Below are 23564 nucleotides of genomic sequence, written 5' to 3' on the forward strand. Positions count from 1 at the left end.
GCTGCTACAATCGCAGGTTCGAATCCTGCCTCGGGCATGGATGTGTGTGATGTCCTTAGCTTAGTTAGGTTTAAGTAGTTCTAAGTTCTAGGGGACTGATGACCTCAGATGTAAAGTCCCATAGTGCTCAGAGCCATTTGAACCATAATTGCTTACGATTGCTCAAGTTGCTGGTCACGCTCAGCTTGCTGGCGATCCTGCTCAGCCTGCTGGGCAAGAAACTTTTCCTCTTGCTGGCGATCTCGCTCAGCTTGTTGTGCAAGGAAATTTTCCGCCAGCTGGCGATCTCGCTCGGCTTGCTGGACAAGGAAATATTCCGCTAGCTGGTGATCTCGCTCAGCTTGCTGTGCGAACAAGCCCTCAATTCTTTCTTCCTTTTCAGCTTGTTGCGCAAATTTTGACTGGTAATCCAGCACGTGCTCTAATATTGCCTGAAGCGAATACCCACCAGGCAGATTACCACTCTCCAGCTCCTGCTTTTCTGGGGGTCGTGCAATTTCTTTATCTACATCTCCTGGAGCACTGGTGGGCGGTGGCACCACTTCCTGCGCCCCTGCCCCCCCCCCCCCCACCCCCATTTTCACATGGTATATCCTCAAAGAGAGTACTTGTACTGCTTAATGCACCCGTTTCTACATTTCCTGCACTAACTAATGGCTGTCCCTCAGAATCCATATTTCTCGGACGTTGACTGCGCAATTTAACCATATTCATAAATTACCTACTCGAACACAGGATCTATCAGTTTTGCCACTTGCACACAAAATATGGTAATTTATCTACAATACACTGCACACTAAAAATTACTATCTACACTCAATTTTGCCCTGTCATAAATACTTACTTCAAACTACGCTCACCACTAGCGATATGAGATCACTTAACTGGAGTTATGCTTCTACGAACAGGACAACTACACTGTATTCTTAGCTTTAGTTTTGCTTGCGTAACAATTAATATATTGATAAATTGATATATATAAATTGATAAATAAAATACGTTGCTAACAAAAGAGCCCTGAAATACTTCTTACGGATTCTGTGCTGTGACTTTCTTTGGATCATTAATTTTCAACAAAACATAATATGTCATGTTCTTATTATTCTGGATCTGGCTTTCTATAAAAGGAACATTGTTTCGTTACTGTAACTCGCTATAAGTTCAACATATCTTTCTTTCTCTACAGTTACAGAAAAGATTACTGAAAATTATTTCGTTATCAATACTGATGTTACAGTATGCAATGTTTGTTCAACATCAAAATTTTGCAGTGGGTTTTTGTTAAATTTAAAACACCAATAAGTACCACGACTAACACGAGAACATGAGACTATTATCAGATAGAAAATGTTTTACTATAATTTTTGCAAGACCAGAACTACGCACAGCAAGATTTCTTTTATGTCATGAAGGTAAATTATCCTTTTCCACTGTTAATAATATAACATCATCCGCAGCCCGCGTCCATCGGTAAAACATCATAAAATCTGCTGCTCTGCCCTGCAATTCCGAAAGCTGAAAGAAATAATTTTAGTTCACTATTACCTGTCCGCGTCTTTGTGGTATGATTAGTTTCATTTAATGCAGTTTGAATGCGCCGCTGCAGCGGCTCGTTCGCTCGCAGCGCAGCTCTGCACCACGAATAATATTTAAATAGCTGAAAATGTCTTAAAAGAATGAGATAAAATACCAGGCAAGCTTATTACAAATCATAATGCAAGTTTTCACTAAGTAACTCTATTCAAAACATTTAGACAGATTAAATTCTTTTACACCTTTACACATCAATGCCTTAAGGCGTCCTTCTCTCAATCTTGACAAAAGAATGCTACACAAGCATACAATATATCGTCACAGGTTCTTCCTACTCACGTTAACTCCAAAAAGACAACCGAGAAATTAATGCTCGGTCACTACTATTTATACTCGGTTTAATACATTTACATCACTGTTTGATAATTAACAAGTATGGTCTGTGGCGGTTCCAGTACTCGCCGACACAGATATTATCTTTAAAAAATCTATACGTAATTCTACACAAGTATAAAAAGTGACACATAATGATTTCTCTTTATTACATAAAGATCACACAATCATTGTCCATGCAGAAAGAAAATTATAATCATCCAGTTCAATTTATTTCTTTTTTTTTACGACATATAATATGTTTTTTGCCTGGAGACGTTACACAGTGCACCAGTTTCTGTGATCTTATTTATTAAAATAAAAAAAGCCATTATATCCAGTCTCAGCAATCACCCGAACAGTCTGTATGTTTTTCTTATATGATCCATAGTGGCTTGGCCTACTCTACTCAAGCTTTGGCTGACTGCACTGAAATCCAAATAGGAAACTTAATTTTACCGTGTATGTGTTTTTCCCCTTTGAAGATTATGGTTTTTGTGAACCTATAGTTTCACATATATATCTATATTGCTAAAAGAGTATCCCCAAACCCGGTGCACTGTACCCTTGCCCTTTTGAAGTCTGTGTACCTAACGACTTCCATGGAAAACATAAATTTGATTTTCCATCTTTCCCGTAATTATTGAACGATTTTGAAAATTTAAAATGCTGTCAGAATCTGCTCATTAAGAGGTCTAATCTTAGGTTCCAAGTTTAACACAGTAAGACAAGTATTACAGTTAGAAATTCTATGTATGTCTCGATACGACATAAATGACGGCAAGCAAATGCCCGGACTTCATTCACGCAATATCTGAGAATGAGAGCACTTATTGATTTCCAACGAACTTTACTTTCCGAAATTTTTTCTTGCTGACAGCCCCCAAAAATCATGAACAGAAAAAAGTTTTTATGCGTACCACATTGCTGCTGTTCGTGCACTAAATCGGCAGCATAAGGCATGACGTTTCTATTTATTACTTCTTCACTACTAACTCTATCCGCAGCACACTTTGCAGACAGCACCTACGAACATCACTGGCTGTAGCTGCAAAATTATGTCGTTATACGACACACAGTCCATAAATAGTGAGATACGCGATAAAAAAGCTTTTGCTTAAAATGCAGCGCAAATTACCTAGTTTAAATTCAACCAGGGTTTTATAATGAGAGCACTTAGCGACTTCTAGCAAATTTTAAGCATAATTTCACATCTTTCCTACACTGTCTCTCGCTTAAATGCTTTAAGCAAATATTTAACACATTAAGTCACTTGCAATCACACAATTGAAGCTGTTTCATACAAGGGTATTCGATTCGTTGAAGAATCGGAGGTTTACTGGTTCTTTAGTAAATTCGCGGCTACTGTTTTCTGTTATACCAGCTGCAAGGGAAACAGTTTATTTCATGGTTAGTGATAAGCACACAACTCACATTGCCTGATTCGCCAAAGTAGAAGCGTCTGTGGTGAGCTATTGTCTCTTATCAGTGTGCTGTTACGACAGCTTTGCCCAACCTGTGTATAAGATTACCATTACCGTCGCGGGTACAGTGTAACCTGGATGCACTTTATATTATCTGTCTACACGACACTATTACTTAGGAGTTTCTGAAAGACATTTTGAAGTTTTAAATGTACAGGTGATTCAAAAAGAATACCACAACTTTAGGAATTTAAAACTCTGCAACGACAAAAGGCAGAGCTAAGCACTATCTGTCGGCGAATTAAGGGAGCTATAATGTTTCATTTAGTTGTACATTTGTTCGCTTGAGGCGCTGTTGACTAGGCGTTTAGCTCAAATGGAAACAGATGAATCTTTCGTTTCAAAGATTGTGTTAAGTGATGAAGCAACTTTTCACACTAACGGGAAAGTCAACCGTCACAATGTCTGTATATGGGGCACTGAGAATCCGCGGGAAACAACTCAGTATGAACGTGACTCGTCTAAGGTGAACGTTTTCTGTGCCATTTCAGCCAATAAAGTTTTTGGTCCCTTTTTCTTCGAAGGTGCTACTGTAACTGGACTACAGTATCTGGAGATGTTAGAGAATTGACTGTTCCCTCAGCTCGAACAAGAAGCACAACAATTCATATTTCAGCAGGATGGAGCGCCACCACATTGGCACTTATCTGTCCGTAACTACCTGAACGTCAGCTACCCGAGGCGATGGATCGGCCGCCAGGCAGCCCGTGACAGAGCACTTCATCACTGGCCTCCAAGAAGCCCTGATCTTACCCCCTGCGATTTTTTCTTATGGGGGTATGTTAAGGATATGGTGTTTCGGCCACCTCTCCCAGCCACCATTGATGATTTGAAACGAGAAATAACAGCAGCTATCCAAACTGTTACGCCTGATATGCTACAGAGAGTGTGGAACGAGTTGGAGTATCGGGTTGATATCGCTCGAGTGTCTGGAGGGGGCCATATTGAACATCTCTGAACTTGTTTTTGAGTGAAAAAAACCTTTTTAAATACTCTTTGTAATGATGTATAACAGAAGGTTATATTATGTTTCTTTCATTAAATACACATTTTTAAAGTTGTGGTATTCTTTTTGAATCACCCTGTATTTTTTGTGCCCGACCTTAATTCCGTAGAATTTTCGAGTTCGCGGTCAACTTCTCTTCGATCTGGCAGTAATTAAAAAGCTCGCTTCATTATGGAGAGAGCTCGATCGAACCCACATCAGGCCATCGTAATTAGGATTTTGCAGTGTGTCCTTAAAATCACTTAAGGCTATAAGACCGCGACCTACTTGCACCCTGGCCCCCCCTTCCCCCCCCCCCCCCCCCATTGTCTGCAACTATTTTAGAGCATCAACACAAATTACTTGCATGTTGACGGACATTAAATTCGTCTTCCTTCTTTATTACATCCGGGTGCTTTCTCTCACTTCTAATGAGAAAAATAGAGGATGCTCGCTGTGGTTCGGAGATACAAATAAGATACTACAATGGATCTTTCCTCGTCTGATGATTCTTCCCTAGTAATAATGCCGACATCACCAACCAGTGTGCAGCCCGCAGGACATAAAATGGAAATGAGCGTTTGGCGTCATTGGCTGGGAGGCCCCTTGCGGGGCAGGTCCGATCGCCTTGGTGCAGATCTTATTACATTCGACACCACATTGGGCGACCTGCGAGCCGGATAGGGATGAAATGATGATAAAGACAGCAGAACTCCCAGTCCCTCGGCGGAGAAAATCCCCGACCCAGCCGGGAAATCGAATCCCAGCCCGTAGGACGGCAATCCGTCACGTTGACCACTCAGCTATCGGGGCGGACGCAGGACATAAAACAGATTGTAAAATGTCAAATCAAAGCCCCTTCAGTTGTCTAAATATCCAGTTGTTATTTTATTTTAGCAACCAGTTTCAGTGCTACATTACACCATCTTAAGGTCCCCTGAACTGCGTGTAGGAAGAATCACAACTATGGCCCAGTTAAAACAGGGGCTAGCATTCAGCGACTAGTATCGTTAGCTTTGGTCAGCAAGTGATGATCAGAGGGATCGCTGTGTAAAAATCTACCACTGTATAAAAATGGAATTACAGTGATCAGATTGTCGTTAGGTGAGTGTAGATCTGCGTACTGCCTCAGGCCGAAGCATACACAATTCCCCCCCCCCCCCCCTATCTCCCACCATTCCCACTCTCAGCTGTGTGACACGTCACGCAGTGCACCGCAAGTGCCGTTCCACTTTCTCGCGCTTTCGGTTGGTGGATATGTGTTAGATGGCGGAACGAGACGCCACGCCCACTGCTTTCCAAGTGTGACACCACTTACAGATATGGTAACTGCTCTGTGTTCAGTCCAGTTTACCGCACTTATGTGGGAAGCGTGGCTGCTCAGTCATCCAACAGAGTCAAGAGCACATGGAAGATAATTAACCAAAGAACAGGAAAACTGCCACACAATAACAGCAGACGCCTAAACGTCAAAATAAACAACAGAATAATAGAAAATCTTTTAGCTGTTAGTAACACGTTGAACAAACATTTTACCAAGATACGCCAAAGACCTACGCAAAATAACGAAAGTGATCCTCTGCAAGCCCTACGCCGGCCGGTCCTTAGGTTAGTTAGGTTTAAGTAGTTCTAAGTTCTAGGGGACTGATGACCTCAGATGTTAAGTCCCATAGTGCTCAGAGCCATTTGAACCATTTTTTTGCAAGCCCTACAGCTGCTTAAAAATAAACACGACTGCACCATTAAATCATGTTGTCTCTATCGTGCAAGAGAGCAAGGATAATGAAAGTGATAAGGAAATTTGATAATAAAACCTCCACTGTTATAAACAGGCTTTCAAACAAAATTTTAAACTAAATGACAAATGAAATGTCCAACTGCTTTACCACCTAGTTAAGTCACGTCTGACGGAAGATAGCTTTCCATATACGATAAAAATAGCCGAGTTTTACCACTTCACAAGAATGGAGTTGCACTGTGCTCTGGCAACTACTGACCAGTTAGCCTATCTCCCATTTTGTCGAAAGTTATTCAAAAACTGATATACTCATACATTACATTTATGTCATGTTTCGAAAGAAACTGGATCATAAGTGGTAGACAATTTGGATTCAAGGAAGGAAAATCAACAGTTTCAGCCGTATTGGAATGTATAAATATAATCTCAGAAGAATTAGATCAAGGGCAAAATGCTCTTGGCATATTTTGTGACTTATCGAAAGCTTTCGACCTGGATGACCATAATATTTTAATAACGAAACTTGATCACAAAGAAACTAGAGGAGCAGATCAAAGTATCAACAAATCACACCTGCAAAATAAAAACGAGCAGTAGAAATGCATTTCGAATGGAACTAATATTTTATCAAAATTTCAACAAATAATTCATGGTTTATCAAAGGCAGTATATTAAGACGCCTGTTGATGACTGACTTATTAACACTGAAAGCGAAATGATTCTTTTTGCTGATGATACCACTAGCATAACCACTGGCACAAATTTACGTGATACTACAATAAAAAGCGGATAGTTGAGTCTATCACTCACAAGCAAACATCCCCAGGGGTCAATGAACGATCTTGATGAAAGTTGGCCAGTGTCTAGAGCGAGCAAAATAATACATGTTGTTTTCTTTGTGCACTATTTCACTTTTAATGATTGAAAAGCGCTCCGAAAGGCAATTTGACATACTGGGTTATGTTTTTCATATAAAAGTTGAAATGTATAATCAACTTTTGAAAAAATTGTAAATTTGCAAATTACCCCCACCACCATGAATTGGAAACTTTTGTTATAACATAAACTATTGAAGATTTCACGTGATATACATCAACATGTAATAAAGTAGGTTTGTGTAATACCATTTCTAGAAAATAAGTGCCGCCCGGTGTGGCCGAGCGGATCTAGGCGCTTCAGTGCGGAACCACACGACAGCTACGGCCGCAAGTTCGAATCCTGCCTCGGGCATGGATGTGTGTGATGTCCTTAGGTTGGTTAGGTTTAAGTAGTTCTAAGTTCTAGGGGACTGATGACCGCAGATGTTAAGTTCCATAGTGCTCAGATCCATTTGAACCATTTGGAAAATAAGTAGTACACAACGTGCTGTCGGAGTATGTGTTACAGACCTAATTAAAATGTCTAAACACTCATTTTCATTCTAATTATTTCTTTAACAGATTTTCGTTGTATTATGTAAATTTTATTTTACGTTTTCATTTCATGTTTTTTTTAGTTTACTGTTTTACACTTGTGTTTTCTGGTAATTGAAAATAATAAGTAATTCATTATTATGATATATAATCGTTATGACAATGATAATCTGAATTGCTTAAAATCTAATGTTTTTATGCATCATGCACACAAAACGAACGACAGTTCCTCACATAATATACACGATGGACAAGACAGTAGAAACAAAATTCAGTAGGTGTCACGAATTGTGGCGGACGAATCTCTACATATCTTGACTTGTACTAGGGATATTTCAGTACACTGAAAAACCTCGGCGAAGAGAATTGACTGAGTACTAGTGACTGCAGATTGATTACATTTTTTCTCAAGTGGAGACGACATCGTAATCACGCAGCACAATTGGTTCTGTAAATCTTCTCACAAAGTTCCTCCAACGTGGAAAGCCGTATACGTCTAATGGTTGTACCTGCCCCGTCGAGCATCTCTAATCCTCGGTCCAAACTCTTTATAATTTTCTTTTAAAACTATGAAAAGGGGGTAAGCAGTTTGCCAGCAGCAGAGATTGTTGGCTGCATCGTGTAACTGTGAGTAATTAATGACAATGGTGTCGCGTAATCCCCACGGCTCACACTTTTTACTTTATATGCAGTTTATTTGGCATAACATTTTAATTAATTTTACATTACTTATTGTTGCGAGCACGACTGATAAAATACGTCTCTCGCTATTAGTTTCTGCAGTTGAAAATATTTTAACTTTATGCACATTGACCTATTATGTGGGGATACGAACAACACTGAATGATTTCCTGCTGTGGACGTACGATCTTTAATTTGCAAACTATTTTTATATAACACTGATGTGGCTTGTTAGATATGGAACATGGTATCATTACCGTAACTAATTATGGAATAAAAAAAATGCCCTTCGCTACTTTCATCTCTCGAATGCACAGAAAATTACTCTTATTACCTGTACGGAAGTTAGAGTATGTTATGTTCAGTGAACATAAAAGCTCCAGTGGATTTTATTTAAATATGTGAACACTATTAACTGCCACGACTAACACGAGACCAAGAAACTAAAAACAAAATGAAATTTGATTATTTTGTTATTAACCAGAACAGGTTTTGCACAGCAGTCTTTGATCACACACAAGTAAAATTTTATCACTCATGAATTATTTGCGTAACTGATAACATAATAGCAGCTGCCCATGTCCACCTGAAAATGACATAATAAAACCCATAATTTCCTTCTGAAGTCTCCAGGAAGCTGAAAGAGATAATTTTAATGTACCATTACCTGCCCGCTATTTTGCGGGAAAACTGCTTTCATTCAGTTTAATCTGAATTTGCTGCGGCAGCGGCTCCCGCGATCGCTGAATGGCTCTGCGTCATGGTAAATTCCTAATATGCTGAAAACTGCTAAGAATGTGGATTGAAATCTTAAGCAACCTAGCAATAAATTATTACAGGTAATAATTTTAACAATTTCTATATTCAAAAAATCAACATAAATTAAAAGTACACACCTTTTACAAATATCAACCTTCAATGGCGTCTTTCTCGATCAAAGGACAAACGAAGGCTACCTACGCATTCAAGCGAGCGTCACATGCTCTTACAACGTTAACGTTTACAAGAAGACAGAGAGGGTAATGTTTTAACCTCCACTATTTATAGGCAATTAAATAAGTATCTTTGTAATTATTTTTCATTATCTGCTCTGATACATACATTCGCCGACCACAGACGTTATTTGTGAAATATAGATATATAAATTGTGGTGTCACCGCCAGACACCACACTTGCTAGGTGGTAGCCTTTAAATCGGCCGGTCCGTTAGTATACGTCGGACCCGCGTGTCGCCACTGTCAGTGATTGCAGACCGAGCGCCGCCACACGGCAAGTCTAGAGAGACGTTCTAGCACTCGCCCCAGTTGTACAGCCGACTTTGCTAGCGAAGCTACACTGACGAATACGCTCTCATTTGCCGAGACGATAGTTAGCATAGCCTTCAGCTACGTCATTTGCTACGACCTAGCAAGGCGCCAGTATCATTTAATATTTATCTATGGATGCCTGTACCGTCAGACCGATGTTCTCCAATTGTAGATTAAAGTTAAGTATTCCAAGAGCTTCGTACTTTATTTATTAGACTCAACTCCTTTAACTGTTCAGACCTCACGCCAATCTGCGTGAGCTTAAACGCGTGCATTTCGGCCTCCTTTAGCTACACGGTGTTGGCTCTTCTGCCAACACATCATAAATATTGCACAAACATAAAAATGAAAAATTTTTATTTCCTTATATACATACTCTACAACTATTCATACAGTAATGTAATAATAACAATAATAATACGGATAAATGTTTATTTTTATTATTTTTTATATATTATAGCGATTTTTTAAATGTCTTGCCAGGAGACGTCACAATGGATTCAGCTTTCTTTGCACCCTTTTGAAACAAAGTACATCCTGAGTGCAACTCCGGCTTGAAGCCGCTCTGATCGGAGTTGCAGACATTTTGAGCCTCCAAAACGCTGAAGGGCTCCTTAAATTGCACTAAAAATCCTAAAATGACGTCGTCGAGATCATTTTTATCATTTATACAGGGTGTTACAAAAAGGTACGGCCAAACTTTCAGGAAACATTCCTCACACACAAATAAAGAAAATATGTTATGTGGACATGTGTCCGGATACGCTTAATTTCCATGTTAGAGCTCATTTTAGTTTGTTCTTCCACCTACGCTCAATGGAGCACGTTATCATGATTTCATACGGGATACTCTACCTGTGCTGCTAGAACATGTGCCTTTACAAGTACGACACAACATGTGGTTCATGCATGATGGAGCTCCTGCACATTTCAGTCGAAGTATTCGTACGCTTCTCAACAACAAATTCGGTGACCGATGGATTGGTAGAGGCGGACCAATTCCATGGCCTCCACGCTCTCCTGACCTCAACCCTCTTGACTTTCATTTATGGGGGCATTTGAAAACTCTTGTCTACGCAGCCCCGGTACCAAATGTAGAGACTCTTCGTGCTAGTATTGTGGACACCTGTAATACAATACGCCATTCTCCAGGGCTGCATCAGCGCATCAGGGATTCCATGCGACGGAGGGTGGATGCATGTATCCTCGCTAACGGAGGACATTTTGAACATTTCCTTTAACAAAGTGTTTGAAGTCACGCTGGTACGTTCTGTTGCTGTGCGTTTCCATTCCATGATTAATGTGATTTGAAGAGAAGTAATAAAATGAGCTCTAACATGGAAAGTAAGCGTTTCCGGACACATGTCCACGTAACATATTTTCTTTCTTTGTGTGTGAGGAATGTTTCCTGAAAGTTTGGCCGTACCTTTTTGTAACACCCTGTATAGTGTCTAGCTGGAAACTTCTGAGATACTATTCCGTGCGCCTTGTTAAAAGTCAGTGGCCATTTGGGGCTTCCCTTCCAATTATGTGACTTTACTTTCCCTGCTCGTACGTAAGGCCCACTTTCGAAGGTCAGTAACACGGATAATCAGTCGATGAACTGTGGCCTCTAGCTCTTTTTATAAAGTCCAGCAAAGTATTATCTTCATCTTATAACGTTTCAAGCTGTCATGAAGAACACACTTTTCCCAGCGATACAGCTGTTTGACTGACGTAACTTTGCGATGATAATGCTGCACAGATGAAAGCACTCTTTTCCCGTTCATTTCGTTTTCCCAAAATTCAACTACAGACTTCTCTACATTCGAAATTTAATTCATTTTCCGAAGAAAGGACATTGCGTGGAATGAAGCACTCATCATGTGCTTCACAATCTTCGTCAATCATTTCTGTACCTTGTTGCATTATAGTCGAATGTCCATTCACGCTGCCACGATTCAGTGCTACAATGGTGTCTTTTAGTTCCACTTTCTGCTAATTGATAGGACTCTCATACAATTCTATGCTGATGAAATGATCGTTTTGCATTTGACAAATATTAACTGGGTTAACGGTTGGCATCTTCCCTATTTGTAAACAGATGTGCTTTATACACTGTGTGTTGTGTACATAGTTCCGCATAGTCAGCGCGTACACAACTTTCCCACTAGAGCACACCCTGCTAAGCACATCAGCGCAGGCACAGCGCTCGTCCGTCTCTGCACTATGAGATGGCACTGCCTTAGAGACGGACCAAATTCTGCTTCCGCCGATCCGCGTATTAATATGTAACGCAGCCAATGAGATTGCTGCTAACGTAGAACTTTTTCCCCTCGCGGATCACACTCGCGCAGTGATACCGAACGCGCGAGGTATTATAACAAGTGTACAGACCTCCAATCAGTCAGTCTGCATTTGTCTTCATTTATCTGCACCTGTCTGTACCAGTCTGCATTAGTCTGTACCAGTCTATAGTCAAGTTTCAGTCTGCGCCTAATAAGATTATCATATTCCTGTACACAGCCATGAAGAGGAATGTATAGACACTTTGTGAAGTATCAGAGATATGTGAGAATAAGATTAACGTACCAAGACAAAAGGAACTTCAGATTGCCAATTGTAAATAGCATCCAGAATCAAGTTACGTAAGGTTTATGCTTATTATTATTTTAATAAATAATAAGCATAAACCTTTTTAATAAATGTGTGTGAAAATTAATCAAGTTCTGTTTAAAGTTGGTCACCGTCAACCTGCTACTCTAAGAGTGCAAGTGGCATTTCTATCGTCTGACCTAACGGCAGAAGATAAACACGCCACGATAAGACCACGAGACATATTGCTGACATTCGCCTACTTCGTTAGAGCGACAAGTCAAATAATCTGATGGTGTGTGTACCGAAGGTCTTACAGTACGCACACCACACTGTGCAAAGTCTCACCCCAGTTCGGTATCAAGTTTGTTCCACACCACAGGATCAGTGAATACTGACACGTCCGAAGAAGAATCTGAAGAATCGTCCGTGGTGATAGCCAAGTTGAGAAACGCGCGAGACGTAGTAATCCAAAGAATGTGTAGGAAAACAGGTCCTGAAGAGTGTAGCGAGGTCCAAAAGTCGTGCAGGGATGTACAGTTCAGTAGTAACGGCAAGCGGCAGAGAGACAGGAGGCACCAATGAGAAGCACGCAGCTCTCGGCATACTCGCAACGTGGTCTATGGTGTCGCCAACTGACGGCACAGTTTTGTACTCTATTAGCTCGGTGGAATGCACGCCTCAGACTGTAGCATGTCTGGGCAGCGGCCAAACGTAAGTGGTGCTCGTCGGGGCCGGCCCCAGGAGCTGGTAACAGGGTATGTTACAGCATATTGCTATTCTTTCTTATAATACTCAAATCATAGTATCATAGTCTTCAGAAACAGTTATTAATGTATGAAAAAAGTTCTGAAATCACCGTCGTTGTGTCATTAAGAACTTGTCGCAGCAACTGTTTCCGGCAGACAGCACATCGAGCAGTGTACTCGAACGCATCGTCCCAAAAGACCGGCGTTCGCTGATAGTACGCACACTTTTTGATTGTTTGTGATATCTTCTCTTCGAAAGCCTGCGGAGATGTCTCCAGGGTGAACGTCACTTACACGATTCAGCCATTAGTCTCTGTAACTGACAAATTGCTTGTCCTCCTTTTTCGTAGTTTTAAAAGAAACTAACGGAGAGTCTGGACCGAGAATTAGAGAATCTCTTTATGAAGCCTCAAGTGCTCTTGTGGCAGCACTGAAATGTGGTGAGCTAAAGTCTGAACAAGTCAAACGATGTTTGGTAAATGCGGAAGAAAATGCGGAAGAAAATTCGTCATTTTGCGTGCGTGCTGCAAAAAACGTTATGTTGTAAGCATTTCTTTAATGATCATGATTATTGTAACGATTTTTTATTATAATAATTTGTAATTTTATCTTCAATTATCAAAATCCACGTATGTGAAATGGTAAACTAACGAACGAAACAAAATTAATTTACAACGTAATAACCAAAATAAGTAATACAAATAGTTGGAATAATAATCGACACTTAGATACTTCAATTACATATGTACTCCGACAGCATAGTGTGTAGCAACTTTGTTGCACATGGGTGCATGTGTTTTGAAAGCTTATTTACATTCTAAGAAAAGTTTCCATTTTGCAAAATTCATTAATGGTGGTGGGGTAGTTTGCAAATTTTCAATTTTTTTCAAAAGTTGATTATACAGGAATAAAAACAGAGGAAGAATCGCCACAATTACAAGAACTGAACATGAATGTAGTCCAAAACACAAATTCTTAGGGCTCACTTGAGATAAGTATTCACTGTGGAAAGTTCACATTGCTACTGTACCAAGCAAACTACATAAATTCAGCTATAGGTGCTCTCAGAAACATTAAACCACTAGTAGCAGATGATGCTGTGTGAATGCTGTATTTCTCATATTTTAATGCCATCATGACCTATGGAATAGAAATGTTGGTCATCCAAGTGATGCAAAAAAAATTTGAAACTACTAAAAACAACCATCAGAAAACTGTTAATGCAAAAAGAACAGATAGCTGTAGTCCACTATTCGAAAATATTAAAATTTTAACTTTTTACAGTTTGTATACACAGGGAGATTTAGCTGCCCCTAACAATGAGTTTTCTGCTACTTGCAGTGCCTTCAAAACCCACACGAGATATTCGCATTCTCTAGCTCATTAAATGCATACTATTAGTGGCACAGAATAAAATGAACAGAAACCTTTTGTAGGAAATTTAATTTAGTTAAATTTTGTATCTGGATACGTTTTCACTGGAGGCCATGGTTTTCGAGCTATACAAGAGAAACGTGTTTGAAGGTCACTTTTGTATGTTTTTCAATAACAGTTCCAAAACTATGGCTTCTAGCGCAAACGTATCCCAATAAAAAACTTAACTACATTAAATTTCGTGCAAAAAGGTTATATTCATTTTCTCTGTGGGAGTAATGGTTTGCATGTAGCAAGTGAGAGGACTTAAATATCTCGCGCGTGGTATTTGAAGACGTTGTGTTTTGCATGAAACACTTAAGAGGCAGCTGGAGTCTCCAGGTCTGAGAGTTATTTTGGTCTTGATCAAGTTGGGTAACAGCTGTGTAAGCTCAGCTCATGTCGCAGGCTTAGGGAGTGAAACAGTCCCGTACACCATTAGAGGCGACGAGAAAGCGGAACTGAACAACAACTTATTGTTATTCTTTTACAGGGTAATCGGGTCCATATCTTCTAGCAATTGAGATACTCCTCTCACTATTATAAGCCAGGTCAGCGGCACCTTGCGACTGTATATTGACTTTATGGTTGCGAATACTGCACCGGCCGCGGTGGCCGTGCGGTTCTGGCGCTGCAGTCCGGAACCGCGGGACTGCTACGGTCGCAGGTTCGAATCCTGCCTCGGGCATGGGTGTGTGTGATGTCCTTAGGTTAGTTAGGTTTAAGTAGTTCTAAGTTCTAGGGGACTTATGACCTAAGATGTTGAGTCCCATAGTGCTCAGAGCCATTTTTGCGAATACTGCACAACCAGTAACCTACTCATAACCAATTTCTGCACATTATGAATGTTTGCCATTATGAATGGAGGTGAATGCCAACCAAAAACAGACATGAATATATATCTCCAGCTCCCTTTAGGAAAGAAATCTAAAACATAGAATGGTGAGTGACAAGTTTTCTTTTTTTAGGTTGCATCAGTATCAATATTTGTCAACCAGTGTGCCCAGCACACCCTGCGTACTATAATGGGTAAGGGGTCTGTTGGCCTGTGCAGAAGAGCAATTAATTTAATCCGGAATCAGTGTCTGCCCACTACTTCCATATAAACCAGGTCACGACAGTATGACATTACTCAAACCAATTTAATGACTTATTGCTCTGTGCTCTGCCAGTATCATGAACATCTTCAAAGAAACTGCCTAATCAATAAATATTGAAAGACTTTTAAAATTTACTGTCTGAAGTTGATTACAAAGACTGCAGGAAAATACAACTAAAGAGTAATCGTTATGAATGTAAACTTACTGGGAAATAAAGTTATCGCCCAAAGACGTACAGAGAGGTGAACGTGTAGTCTTCTATTGTTTCACACTATGATAATTTTAAATTGTAGTGTAACTTATGAATGAAAAGACTGAGGTGATGAAGCGCTGCCTCCCTCCGATCTTTAAGAGGCATTACCCAGCGAATTACAGCCGGCACCTATAGTTTAAATTGGGTTCCGAATCAGGTGGCACCTCGGCAGTTTTCGGATTTGCAAACATTGCCACTGCTGAAAGAAGTGAAAAGTGACACACAAAAATCCTAGCTCTGACAGGGGATCAAACCTGAAACCTTTGAACCCGTGGTCAGGCTATTTTCCTGTCTGTTTCTTCGACGTTTTATAGTCAGTGGTTCTATGTGGATGTCGCATTACATCTTTCAGATTCCATCCATAAGAACTTCAGTTTTTAAGGATCCATATCTCAATCGGTAGAAATTGAACCCTTATCGGATCACTATGTTTTCTGTCTGTCTGTTTGTCCGATTGTTAAGACCTCTTTTTTCGCGGTATGAAGTTTAAATTTATGTCAAGTACTAAGATTTCCGAGCCCTTGGCAGTATGAAACATTCAAGGTTCTGAGTCAATGCAGTCAAAAGATACGGCCGTTTACGTCATATATTTTCATACTCGAAAATTCACACATCAAAACCTATTGGGTACTTCCCGTTGGCATAGAATCATGAAAGCTGACAAGAAGCAAGGTATCACAGAACAAGTAAAGGAAAAAATCTGAAAATAATTACTGTGCAATTACATCACAAAAAAATTTTGGCATTATTTGTTGTACGTCTGTCTGTCCGTCTGTAAAGACCCCTTTTCGCCCAGGGACAGGTGGTGTCAAATTGATATTTATGTCAAATACAAAGATTTACGGTCCCTTGCCGGTGTAAATAATTTTAGCTTCTGAGTAAACGCAATCAAAATATACAGCCATATTTGTCACACATTTTGACACCGGTAAAGTCACTCATCATAACTTGTAAATGAACTATGTATAAACATGTCTGGACAGGTGGTCTAGCGATGAATATCGGGCAGCCCAAGGACTTTTCAGTCTTGGTTTTAACCTAGCCTTCACCTCTCAACGATGTAAGGAGTCGCCAGAAGCAACAAGTGGTTTGGATTTCACTGTAAACCATAGGCCCCCTTTCCTCTGTCTGATAACTGGGGTAGATTAGGGACATATAGGTCCAATAGGAAGACATGCTACAGGCCACTGGACCAGACGAATTATTATTATTATCTATATCCATAATTACGTTTGTACAAAACCCTCGGATCCGGGTCCTACTAACAATTGTTCGTTATATTATTATTATTATTATTATTATTATTATTATTACAGAGGGTGGTCAGTCCCCTGACCGAACTCGCAGAGCTAGCACCACTCAGTCATGCACCTCCTTGCATTGTCACAAAACTTTGAGATCTAAACTGGCTGTGTAGTCCTCTGTTTGAGAGCAATAGAAACATACACCAGAACACCCTGTGAAACTGCTCTCGAAACTGAAGCATTTATCAGCATATAATGCAAAACCATCTTGGTTTAGTGGTAGAGTTAAAGCCGAAAGAATATCATGATGAGACACGACAGCCGACATGTGTTCTGATGAAGACAGATATTAATGCTGTTTCTTGTGGTAGTGATCATAGTGGGAGAATGCCTGCTATGTCAATTAAATATGTGGAAAGTGGCCCTATTTATATGATGCAATTAATTCATTTCCCTCCATAATAATGATCAATGAATTTGTTATCTAAGAATCACAATTAACTCATGTAATTACACCAAAACGCATGGTAAGTGGTTTCGCAAGCCTGTACGAGGGATCTGGAATGCGATTCAAGTGAACAAGTGTCAAGATAAACTATATTCATTAAATTCCTGTAAGATTAGTGTTTGAAGACAGAATGCGTTACAGAAGGGAATGTATTTGCATCTACGGCTGGAGCTGAACGCTCACTAAACTTCTTCAAACGAATCTTGAAATTTTCTGAATCTCGATAAAAATGGCTCAACATTCCCTAAAATTCCCCTCGCTGTTGCGGCTAGATCTCACAATGTTAATCTGCAGTAGAGGCTGAAGTGGCTGCAAAATCAGTCATTTGTTTCGTGTCAACAACTCGCATCTGCGTTGAAGTTCAGATTAGTCGGAAAAAATGCCTAAATCCCTGCTCATCAAGTCTGCTCGAATAGGCGCCTATCTGGGGATACACTAGTCCAATGATGGATCCTGGCTGCAGAGACATTCATGTGGCTGATGAGTGATGTGTGATTTTGAGCCATCTGCTCTCTACACGGAATACTCGTGTCCCTGCGGTTTTCTGTTATCACGTAACTTTGATTAGCACTCCGTCTTCAGGCCCATCGGGACCATTCGACCGCCGTGTCATCCTCACGTGAGGATGCGGGTATGAGGGGCGTGTGGTCAACTCACCACTCTCCCGTTCGTCAGGATGGTTTTCTGCGACCAGAGCCGCTACTATTCGGTCGAGTAGCTCCTTAATTGCATCACGAGGCTGAGTGTACCCCGAAAAATGGCAACAGCGCATGGCGGCCCGGATGGTCACCCATCCAAGTGCCGGCCAGGTCCGACAGCGCTTAACTTCGGTGATCTGACGGGAACAGGTGTATCCACTGCGGCAAGGCCGTTGCCCCCTAACTTTGCTTAACTGAACAGTAAATATTCTGAGTACCGACCAGTGAAAGTTGCTTTAAAAGATGCTGGCTTCCTTCCCTTATTTTCATTTCAGGTAGTTAACCAGCAGTGTGCTACATAACACTACACTCTAAAAATACTGTTACTCTCTTTTTGTCTCTGTCTACGACCAGTGAGGATCAACAGACATGTTTCTCTATCCCATCTCAGAAATATTTATGTTACCCAGCTGTAGCAGTTTTCACGTTGCATTTTTTTTTTTTTTTTTATTTTTTTTTTTTTTGCACGGCCTGAGTTCGGTGGTGGTGTCATACGATTTCAAAGGCATCATAGACCGCGCTGTTCCCCATTCTGCTCTCGGATGTTAACTATACCGATTATGTATTTTGAAGAAGTCCTGCTCTCGCCATTTCTGTCTACAAAAGCATTCTTCAGGTTTTTGCCAGAACCAGTCAGCTTTTCCAGGTGTTCGAGTCCCTTCTCCGAATTCTCCTAGGACTGGCATCCTGCTGGCTACTATGGCCCAATGCACGTCGACTTGCTCTCAGCACATTGCAAGATGCTTTTATACAGGCTTGTTATTTAGGTAAACATGCTGTTTATTATGGAAATATAGACGGGTAAACACTGATGCTGATGCAAACGTCATTTATCAGTGGGGTTTAATTGTTCGATTTGACTTCTCTTTTTATTTCAAGTTTTATATCAGTTAGGGGACAGGTTGGGAAAAACGGTCACATAACACTTTATGAGCATATCCTGTGCAAACGATCTGACAGGAGTAGTATCACAAAAACATTGGGAGGGGAGCTGAATATGGCAGATTCTTTACCATAAAGTTTTCTTATTACAGAACAGCCTTCCCAACATCCTCACAAACTGGTGTTCCATCGCCCATCCGAACTACACAATGTCCTAGTCCATCCGTATACCACTCCCACTCCCAACCCCTTGTAACAGGGATATGGTCCCTGTAGCAGACCAAGATACAAGATCTGCCCAGCCCACACAGTTAGCATTTCCTACTCCAATCCTGTCACAGGCGTATCCTATCCCAACAGTGGCTGGGCCACCAATGAAAGCAGATATGTCATATACCAACTCCTCTGAAAACACTGCACAGCCTTTTATATTGGTATGACTACAAAGCAGCTGTCTACCAGAACTAATGGCCACCACCAAACAGTTGTCAAAAATGAAGTTGCTCCTGGTGGCCCAACATGCATCTGAGCACAACATGCTCAATTTCAGTAGCTGATTCACTATCCAAGCCACCTGGATTCTTCCCTCCAACTTTTCCTAACTAAGCAGATGGGTGTTACCCTTACAATCTACCCTCCACTCCTGTAATCGTCCTGAACTCAGTGTCAAATAACCCACTGTCCCTGGACCTCCATCCAACAGTTTCCCCTTCATCATGACAACCCCTCCCAATTCACATCCCCATGTCGGCTTCAGCATGTTCCACTTCCCATAGATTGCTGCAGTCATGGCAGCCCATATACCTGCCACCCCTCGTCCCACATTCCTAGTGGGCCAACTGGCTGCCTCCCTCCGAGATGCTAGCCACCCATCTCCAGTTCCTCTCCCTTTATCCATCCGACACTGCCCCCCCCCCCCCAACCCCAAGTAATCCACCTGCTGCAAAACAGTGTTGGCATTGTTAGTCTAGTCGGCACTATGTAGGGGCACAGGTATGTGTGTGTGTGTGTGTGTGTGTGTGTGTGTGTGTGTGTGTGTGTGTGTGTGCGCGTGTGTGTGCAACTCTGAAAGCTAGTAAATTTACTCTCTTTTGTGTATGTGTCTGTCGACAACTGAATGCTTCTGCTTTTCAGCCTCCTCTAACCCTTTCTCTCAGAGGGCTCCAGTATTACGAGACCAGTCATCCATAAGTATGTAATATACCATTTTTTGTATAATGGATTTGCACAAGCGGTAAAATCTGATAGTTCAGTTACATCTCCTGTCAACAACACTATTCATCTGTGTAACCTGCTTGTCAATAGTAAATTGCTACAAAGCTCCAGTACATATCACTGTATCCCAACTGACAATACATAAGCTAAGATTATTATTGGTTAATGGAACCCCTGACTAGGCCCAGAGGACTACACGATGCTGACCAGCCATTGTGTCATCCTCTGTAATATGGCGTCACTGCGACAGAGTTGTGTGGTGTCACTACTCCCAGCTGGCCTCATGAGACTGAGCACACCCCACTCAAATCTTCCCACCACGAGAAAATTACTGTCAGTAGCAGAGTAGCAGAAATTGGACGAAAGGCCTTCGTATGGCGGTCAGAAACAATGTGCACGCACCTACGAAAGCGAAAAATGGTGTCTAATGTATGCTACAGCATCGTATGAGTGTTCGTTATCGTTGGCTTACTTAAGTGATTTAGAACAGCTCATGATTGCTTTCTAACAGGGAAAAAAAAGAAATAAAAGCACCAGCGCCTAATTTACAATCTTTAGGCGTCCAAAAAAACCCAATTAGCCCAGGATACAAATTATTTTTCCCACCTAGAAATTAGGAGAATAATCCCCGCAATCTTCTTTAATGTTAAGTCACTTGTCGTTGAACATTACCAGTCACAACTCCTATGACAATGAGAATCAAAATCACTATGCACGTTTCCTTATTCACAGGTAGCTTGGAAGCCTCGGCGATGACAATCGAGATGTGGAACAGCGCCAGACACTGACTCAACCAACGACCTAGCAAGATCCAAGACGTCGCTCCAGGTATTTAATCACAGTAATCTTGGTGCTCTGATGTTTATGGGTCGTAGTTTTGAATGTGTCATCAATAGCGCTTAATCTTGGGAAACCCACTATATGTATAATCAATGTCGCTATCAATAATCGGTTATCAACGTAGTTATTACTAACAAGCAATACATTTAAATGAAAAGATGAGCGAAGCCTTGTATGTATCTCTGTGGTTGTCTGCTTATGTGATAACGAATACCAAAGGCCCCTCAGCAACTCCCAGCAGTGGATGATACTGAAAGCGGGCGACGGCATTGACGGCTACATACTGTATAAAGACGTCTGCACTTTTTCAATAAACGTATACTGTGTCCCTGTCTACCCTCTTTGACATGTGATCAGAAACTCTCAGGGACTCCTCGCCTGTTTCCGAATTTCCTCAAAGAGCAAGTGCAAATATAGCGAAGCCACATTGTCTAGTATATTAGTGACTGTTGGTCGATGTCCCTGACTGCTTTGAGTGGATGATATTGGTAGTTGAGGTGTTGGTGTTGCTAGTGCTTGTGGTGGTGGTGGTAGTGGCTGTGGTGACAGTGATGAACAATGACACATTTTCCTCACCTTTTTTCCATGTTCACTGCTGTACTTCTGTGGGCGATCTCCATTTCTTTCAAAATGTTAACTTTAAGCTATGTTGGAGGCTGTTCAAGATCAAAAATCTTTTTCTCTCTTTCACCCCACAGACGGGTAAAAACATAAATTTCTTCTAAAGCAGCAGCATTTTGACTTCTACCGATATGTAATCTTTCATCATTATCAGGAAGCAATATTTGAATTTAGAAAGACGAAAAAGCTCAATTTACGAAAAAGAATAACCATTATGCTACAAACAAAGGAAGTCTTATAGTTAAAATATTTTTAACTTAAGGAAGCAAGGATTAATCTTAAGAATATTAAGGGTGGAGTATGCTAATCCAAGATGAGAGACGTGTAGATAAAAAATTTAAATTTATGTTTCGTATTGTCAAGAAAATCGTCTATCAAACAAGCCAGTGAAGAGTAAGTGAGCTAACGTTCTTGATTTTTTTTTACTTAATGCATATTCCAATAAAAAAAATGAGTCTTGCTTCTAACTAAAGAAAGATGAATCCGATTTTAAAAACTTGCATTTTTTTTTTAAATTTGCGAGAAGCAAAATTTTAATCTAAGAAGAAATAACCACCTTAGTCCACACAAGAAAATTCATTACGTTAGAAAGAAGAAAGATTCTACATTTAAAATTTTTTAACATTGAAAATTAGAAGAATATAAACAAAACAAAACAACCAACAAACATTTAAAAAATACGAATATAAAACAAGAAATTGATTAAAAGCCAGGTTATGGATTCTAGAGTTTTTATCTACATCTACATCATACTCCGCAAGCCACCTAATGGTGTGTGGCGGAGGGTACTTTCGGTACCCCTATCTGATCCCTCCAACCCTGTTCCACTCGTGAATAGTGCGTGGGAAGAATGATTATCGGTAAGCCTTTGTATTGGTTCTAATTTCTCGTGGTCAATATGCGAGATGTATGTGAGGCGAAGTAATATGTTGTCTGACTCCACTTGAAAAGTGCTGTCCCGAAGTTTCAATAGTAAATCTCTCCGTGATGCACAACATCTCTTTTGTAACGTCAGCCAGTGGAGTTTGTTTAGCATCTCTGTAACGCTCTCTCGCCAGCTAAACCATCCCGTGAATAATCGCGCCGCTCTTAGTTTGATTTTCTCCATCTCCTCTATCAGTCCTACCTAATAGGGATCCCAGATAGATGAACAATATCTGTCATTTATGCTTGTTTCAGTTGGAATTATTTGTTAATATGAAACATACCGAGTAACACCGTAGATCAGAGCCCGTGTTAAACTATGCACTCCCCTACAACTGGCCAGTTAAGTCTGTTCAGAGGTCAGAGGAAGACAAGGACGTATCACCTCCAGTAGGACCACACCAATAGTTGGTCAGTGCGGAAACTGGCGGAAAATGTGCTGATGTCAGCATCAGTGCTTTATGATCTGAACCGTTATGTTACAGCTGACAGAATTACACATGTCATAAACAAGACATATGTTAAGGTTGTGGAGGGGAGGCTCAACATCGGCAGTACTAAGGCAATTATGACTGTTATATTTCGCAATTCAGTCGACACATGTGAAGCCCACGGAGAGGGGAGGGGGAGAGCCCATGACCCCTGCCCCAGACATGCCTCCTCGCCAGCCAAATGCATGTAAGTTCAGTTCCCCACCCTATGGGCAACGCTTTTTTATAATAATTCGACTGCATGTGTGGTATCATTTGCTGCCCAGCAAGAAGTACCACCAGGAGCAGCAGCAATGGTCAGCTGGGAAGAAGAAAATTATCAGTAAGTATTTTCTCAGTTCACCTCTTATTATCATCATTATTATTATTTGTGTATATCGTTTTACTTAAATCTACGAACTCAATCTACCAAAAATCATCCAGAGATCGTATTAACACATGTCTGTGTGCGAATGTTTAGTGTGTTGGACTGTGGAGTTCCTGAACAACCAACTCAATAATTACCCAATGATGCATCTTTCTTGAAGCACTGATACAACT

The 23564-nt window shown here is 40.7% G+C and overlaps 1 protein-coding gene and 1 pseudogene across 3 annotated transcripts in view; one reads left to right on the forward strand and one right to left on the reverse strand.

Moving 5' to 3' along the window:
- Window positions 1–23564, forward strand: part of LOC126412420 (uncharacterized) — a 379666-nt gene that overhangs the window by 71860 nt on the left and 284242 nt on the right. For all 3 annotated transcript variants that reach the window (XM_050082009.1, XM_050082010.1, XM_050082011.1), the window contains exon 3: window positions 20881–20976. The gene's annotated coding sequence lies outside the window, so the exon portion shown is untranslated. The remainder of the gene's footprint in view (window positions 1–20880; window positions 20977–23564) is intronic.
- Window positions 18112–18229, reverse strand: LOC126413421 (5S ribosomal RNA; annotated as a pseudogene).

This window comes from Schistocerca serialis, chromosome 7, assembly GCF_023864345.2.
Source record: "Schistocerca serialis cubense isolate TAMUIC-IGC-003099 chromosome 7, iqSchSeri2.2, whole genome shotgun sequence".
Classification (NCBI taxonomy): domain Eukaryota; kingdom Metazoa; phylum Arthropoda; class Insecta; order Orthoptera; family Acrididae; genus Schistocerca; species Schistocerca serialis.